This window comes from Coregonus clupeaformis, chromosome 35 (genome assembly GCF_020615455.1).
Source record: "Coregonus clupeaformis isolate EN_2021a chromosome 35, ASM2061545v1, whole genome shotgun sequence".
NCBI classification, from domain to species: domain Eukaryota; kingdom Metazoa; phylum Chordata; class Actinopteri; order Salmoniformes; family Salmonidae; genus Coregonus; species Coregonus clupeaformis.
The window spans coordinates 42,840,248-42,846,860 of NC_059226.1; the positions used below are offsets into that span (position 1 = coordinate 42,840,248).

At 44.7% G+C, this 6,613-nt stretch overlaps 1 long non-coding RNA gene across 1 annotated transcript; it reads left to right on the plus strand.

The window, feature by feature from the left end:
• Positions 1 to 5,366: 5,366 nt before the first annotated feature.
• Positions 5,367 to 6,253, plus strand: LOC123482547. The gene is made up of 2 exons (XR_006657793.1): positions 5,367 to 5,542; positions 5,690 to 6,253. It is a non-coding gene; the product is annotated as an uncharacterized LOC123482547 (long non-coding RNA).
• The last annotated feature ends 360 nt before the right edge of the window (positions 6,254 to 6,613 follow it).

Here is a 6,613-nt window from a genome sequence, read left to right on the forward strand (position 1 = left end):
ATGCAGATCTCCTCTAGAGCAGTGATGTTTTGGGGCTGTTGCTGGGCAACATGGACTTTCAACTCCCTCCAAAGATTTTCTATGGGGTTGAGATCTGGAGACTGACTAGGCCACTCCAGGACCTTGAAATGCTTCTTACGAAGCCACTCCTTCGTTGCCGGGCGGTGTGTTTGGGATCATTGTCATGCTGAAAGACCCAGCCACGTTTCATCTTCAATGCCCTTGCTGATGGAAGGAGGTTTTGACTCAAAATCTCACGATACTTGGCCCCATTCATTCTTTCCTTTACACGGATCAGTCGTCCTGGTCCCTTTGCAGAAAAACAGCCCCAAAGCATGATGTTTCCACCCCCATGCTTCACAGTAGGTATGGTGTTCTTTGGATGCAACTCAGCATTCTTTGTCCTCCAAACACGACGAGTTGAGTTTTTACCAAAAAGTTCAATTTTGGTTTCATCTGACCATATGACATTCTCCCAATACTCTTCTGGATCATCCAAATGCACTCTAGCAAACTTCAGAAGGGCCTGGACATGTACTGGCTTAAGCAGGGAGACACGTCTGGCACTGCAGGATTTGAGTCCCTGGCGGCGTAGTGTGTTACTGATGGTAGGCTTTGTTACTTTGGTCCCAGCTCTCTGCAGGTCATTCACTAGGTCCCCCCGTGTGGTTCTGGGATTTTTGCTCACCGTTCTTGTGATCATTTTGACCCCACGGGGTGAGATCTTGCGTGGAGCCCCAGATCGAGGGAGATTATCAGTGGTCTTGTATGTCTTCCATTTCCTAATAATTGCTCCCACAGTTGATTTCTTCAAACCAAGCTGCTTACCTATTGCAGATTCAGTCTTCCCAGCCTGGTGCAGGTCTACAATTTTGTTTCTGGTGTCTTTTGACAGCTCTTTGGTCTTGGCCATAGTGGAGTTTGGAGTGTGACTGTTTGAGGTTGTGGACAGGTGTATTTTATACTGATAACAAGTTCAAACAGGAGCCATTAATACAGGTAACGAGTGGAGGACAGAGGAGCCTCTTAAAGAAGAAGTTACAGGTCTGTGAGAGGCAGAAATCTTGCTTGTTTGTAGGTGACCAAATACTTATTTTCCACCATAATTTGCAAATAAATTCATTAAAAATCCTACAATGTGATTTTCTGGAGAAAAAAATTCTCAATTTGTCTGTCATAGTTGCCGTGTACCTATGATGAAAATTACAGGCCTCTCTCATCTTTTTAAGTGGGAGAACTTGCACAATTGGTGGCTGACTTAATACTTTTTTTCCCCACTGTACATCAGGGATGTTATCCAAATGGTAGAGAGTAAAGAGGGATATGACATTGGTCGTGATTTAAAGATGATGACGTTTTTTTTGGTGGGCTATTAGATATAACTGGGTTAATCACGAACATAGAGGTTTTTATTCTTTGTTGCTAGGCAGAAGACTTAGGTGACCTAAATATGGACTTGTCATGTCCAACAATCAGTCTTCAGGTCAAGCCCGGGAGAGCCTGGGTAGAACAGAGTTTGAACTAAACATAAGTGTTTTTACAAGATAAGAGATTGATGATTGGATTACTAATTGATTCTGAACTGGATGAAAGTCGAATTTAGCTGCCATAAAAGACAAAGGAAGTGGGAGGAGCAATAAAGAAGCAAAAGACAATCTCAAAAATGAAAGGCATGGCAATTGGTTGATAAATTACCTAAGGGATTGTTTAGGTAGGTGGTAATATTGACACATGAGCAGAACTATGTGTCAAGAGGGGGGAAGAGGCTAATTGTAGGATTAAATAATATACGAAGGAGAGGACAAAATACTTAAAAAAAATTTTTTTTTTAGATACAGTCTAGAAAGAGAATGCAGTCAGAAATTGATAGATTAATCTGAACATGTGTGAAGATAGTTTATTAACCACACCCGTATGTCAGAGGTTTTGTGCCCCACAGGTGAACTAAAGGAGAAGGTGACCCACACTATCTAACCAGGTGACTGGTGAGCATCCAGTCACTAGAAGGAAAACTGGAAGCAGGCCTGTTGGGAAGGGCCCTATCAGGTTATATTGGTCACCGCCTTGGCCATTAGAATAGCAGAGAAAGGAACCTGGGTCCATGTTACCCACTGCAAGAGGTAAGACCACATACAAGCACCACTTAGCACACACAGAGTTGGAGAGCAGAACTAGACCAATATGGTCCAGGGATCACCTCTGTCAATGAAGATCTCCTACCCCGACCTATCATCACTGTAGTGTGTTCTTAGGGTGTGAGTATGGGGTGGTACCAAGCAGAAGGACTAAAGGCAGGAGAGGGTTGGCGGTTTTTGGGAATACGGGTGACCCTGAGCTGCATCATAGTCTCTGCAATAGTCTTGGTATGTCAAGATCCACCACCACCTCGCACCAATTACGCTATGGCCTTACCATTATTAAGAAATAAAAGGGAAGCGACCCGACCTACTGACCGTCAAGGACGAGTGATCTACAAAATAGGAGTCAGAGAAGGGTGGGGAGTAAGATTCAAAATTAGGATTAGGGATCTTATCAGGACGAATAAGCAAGCAACTTGGGATTATAAAATCCCATTGTAATTATGTTCAGCTCCCTCTGCGGATTGTTCCTGGGCTCAGGTATTTAGAGATACTGGGGGACGGAGAGATGAGACGGGGGGGGGGGGCTGGACGTCCAGATGGAGGATAAGAAGGTATAACGATATCCCCACAGAGATGGTAGTAACAATAGTAAAGGTCACTAGAGAGGACATGAAAATAACTTACTGGGCTTGCGCGGATTAATACGGATGGGATACTTGTCTAAGATTACATTTGATGGAGTTGAAAGATATGGAGGGCACAGGTACTGTCATTAATAGCAATAGACAGAGTAGATCAGTCAAGGGATGACGGAGTCAATTCGACTAACCCGTCCACTATGAAAGATTTTCTCCTCCAAGAATGGAACCAAGGGGAAGTGGAGGGGGTCTCTGATGAGAATCTCTGGTTAAAGTGGATGAAGTACACCGCTAGGGCCTTGGGGGAGACCAATTGTTATGCATGCTCCATTGGGCGACCGACAATGTTGACCGCCCCAATGCCAAAGGCAATGTTTCCCTGTGTATTAGACCTGGGGTCCAATCAAAAAGAGCCAAAGTGCACAGGGATTGGGCTGGCAAAATTGACATACTCGGCCAGCCCACCTAGATTCACTTTAACTCCTGGCGAATACCAGTGTTACAGACATAGAAATGGCACCCGTAACTTAGGTGATTTTGATGGCTGTAAGGAGATAATTAATCGGACTGATTTAGATAAGGAAGGGAGGGGAAAAATTAGGAACCATACCATCCCTCTGACTGATGTGTGGTGGGCATGTACTAACAAAGGGAGCATTTCGACAGACATTACCAGAAGGATGGGTGGGTACTTGTGCACCAGTATTGTTGGTCCAAACCTGTAAGAATTAGTCATCAAAGACCAGTGACAGGAAGAATAATCAGGAGGAGGAGAAATATAGGTCAGGAAGGAAATAGCCCAATTTGGATAGATGGTATAGGCATCCCCAGGGGTGTTCCAGACGAATACAAAGCTATGAATCAAATATGGGAGGGTTTTACTACAACATTTTTCTGGTGGGTGACGATAAACAAAAATATGGATTGGATAAATGATATCTATTACAACCAACAACGATTCATTGACCAGACTAGAGATGCAGTAAAGGGGATCTCAGAGCGATTATCCGCCATCCCGCTCATAACTTAGTAGAGGTTGGTTCTAGATCAGGCAGAAAGGGCCGGTGTCTATAGAATGATAAGCCATTGTCGCACATTTATCCCTAACAACACCACACTGGATGGGACAGTCACCAGAGCTCTTACAGAATTAACTGCACTAAGTGAAGAATGAACTGAGAACTCAGAAGTTAGTACATCGTTGATAGGGTGGTTTGATGAAATATTTGGTAAATGGAAAACCATAGCAGCCACCATCTTAGGAGCGGTCAGTGTTTGTATGGTTATTCTTGTATTATGTGGTTGTTGTCTTGTTCCCTGTGTCCGAGGATTGGTGAATCAGGCGTTGGTGAGGTGCAGTATCTGAACAATGATGAGAGATGGACTGACTCCGGACTCTGACCAGGGGAATGTGAAAAAAACAATCCTCCAGGCTTGGTGGATGACGAGGATTTGGACCCTGAAAGACCGCAATTGGATGAAATGTTTATTAGTTCTGACGTGATCTCTGAGATTAATCATGCTTGTAAAATACATTTATCCTGAAGGTGAAGATATTTAGTCAAAGGGGTGGATTGTTGGATTAATTTGTATTTTAAGAATAATGACTAAAGGATTTCACCCCAAATACAGTATAAATGTGTGAACTGTGTTAGAATTATAATGTATTGTCAACCTACTAACAGAGGGGGGCGGGACTAAACATTCCAGGGTGAAGGGGACTGAGAAAACGGGTTACAGGGGGCCTCCTAGAGGTGGGCGGAGCAGGGTGCCTTTGTGTGTCGAGGTATAAAACAGGAGTGTATGTGTTTTGGGCGGCAGAGCTCTCCATGAATAAAGATACAGATAATCCTTGTGGGTTGTGGACCTTGAATCATTGATGATTAAAACCAGAGCCTTACAACCTCTGGTAATGATTCAAGCTTAGGTTGAATTAGAGATAGAAATTCTCGTAACACTGGGCTTTCTTTATGGACTGTAACTGAAGCTCCATATAGCAGAGACTGGGCTTTCTTTATGGACTGTAACTGAAGCTCCATATAGCAGACTGGACTTTCCTTATGGACTGTAACTGAAGCTCCATATAGCAGTCACAACAGTGTGACATATGGGATAATTATAGAGATGACAAGAATGACATGTTGTTGTGATGTCATGAGTTTGAGACTCCACATGCCCGTATGTCACTTATGCAGTCTCTGTCGGAGACCTGCACACACACACACGCCTAAGGCCATCTGGGCCATGACTGGGAAAGCAGCCCACCCACATCAGACAGGCCTATGTGTGTTGTGTGAAATGGATTTGTTGCTTGCATTCTTAATTACCTACATTTCCACTTTCCATTTCCACTCTCTCTCTCCCGCTCTCTCTCTGTCTCTCTCTGTGTGTGTGAGTCTCTCTCTCTGTCTCTGTCTCTCTCTCCCGCTCTCTCTCTTTTTCTCCCTCTCTCTCCTGCTGTCACCCCTCCCCTCCGACTCTTTACCATGTTTATTTCTGGGGGCTGATTCCGGAGGATCGTTATGGAAGACGGAACTGTGACTTTGCTGAAAAGGAGGGAGGGAGGGAGAGGGGTGCCTGGCACTGCAGGAAGAGGGTAGTCAGCAGGAGTGAGTGGGTGGCTGGGAGGGACCTATATAACCACGGGTGGAGCTAACAGCTCCCACAGACACTCACAGCTACTAAGAGAAGTTCCAGAGGGAGCGGTAGCACTGAAGACACTGGTGAAGAGATCAAGCTCTCCTGCTCTCCTCCCTCCAGCCACTGTTATCAGGAGCAGAAACCAGGACAGATGGAGGTAAACAGGCAGATATACCAGTACAGGTAGGAATAACCTGGACCTGGGGATTTTGAAATCGCTGTTTATCAGAGCGATAAATTGATAGCATTCTTCCTGGCTGCATAGTTTACTTACTGTCAGACTTCAGATTGAGCTCAAAGCCCACCAGATTTCATTCACTTATTTTCCAGACCTTTTCAACTCCACACTGGATCTTTCTCTACCTGGCCTCGCAGCCACCAGAATGGACACACTGCCCGTCCATCTGTTGCCATTGGCGATGGAGGAGTTCCCTCAGCCTGTGGTCCCTGGTGTCCGGCTCTGCAGCAGGGGCCACCGGGAGCCCCGCCTCCGGATGCAGACACACCCCTCCTCCTTCTCTGACATCACAGAGGAAGAGGATCAGGCCCTTTGCTCTTTCCTGAAGACCCTGGAGAGCCTGAGGTGGAGTACCCAGGGGTGGCCGTGCAGGATGTGAGGACCACCCTCTCAGGAGACGCTGTGTACCAAAGCAATAGCAGAGGTGACTTCCCTGTGACTCCTCTACGCCCTTCTATAGACTGCCTGGCACTGAGGCAGGACTGTGGCAGACAGGATATAGAACAGGCTGTTGACTGTTTATCATTGTTTACAATTATATATTGGTATTTAGGTCAATATTTTGGTATGATGCAACTGTTTTTTGTTGTTTCATTGCTTCCTGGAAAGCATGTGCATCATTAACGTTTTATGTAAAAATAAAAATATTTTAAAAAGTATTTATTTTATTCCCATTTTGAGGACAAATGTGATCTTTTGATTAAAATGCTTCAGATTGAGACAAATAGTTGTTGGATCAATTTTTGTACTCAATCTGATGTCATTGACAATATGTTACGTTAGACAATAATGTTACTTTCCCCCTTTTCGGTTTTGCACATTTTAAAGGTAATCTTCCTGAGTTAGCGGAGACCACATTCAGGGTAAACGCAGCATATAAATCGTCTCAATCGGAAATTACCTTTAAATGAAAGAGAGGAGGATGGCATTGGCTTCCCCAGTGGTTTTACCCACGGACCGCTACTGGCTAGGATGTATTGCGATGGATGCCAATTGTACATTTAAATGGGGGGAAT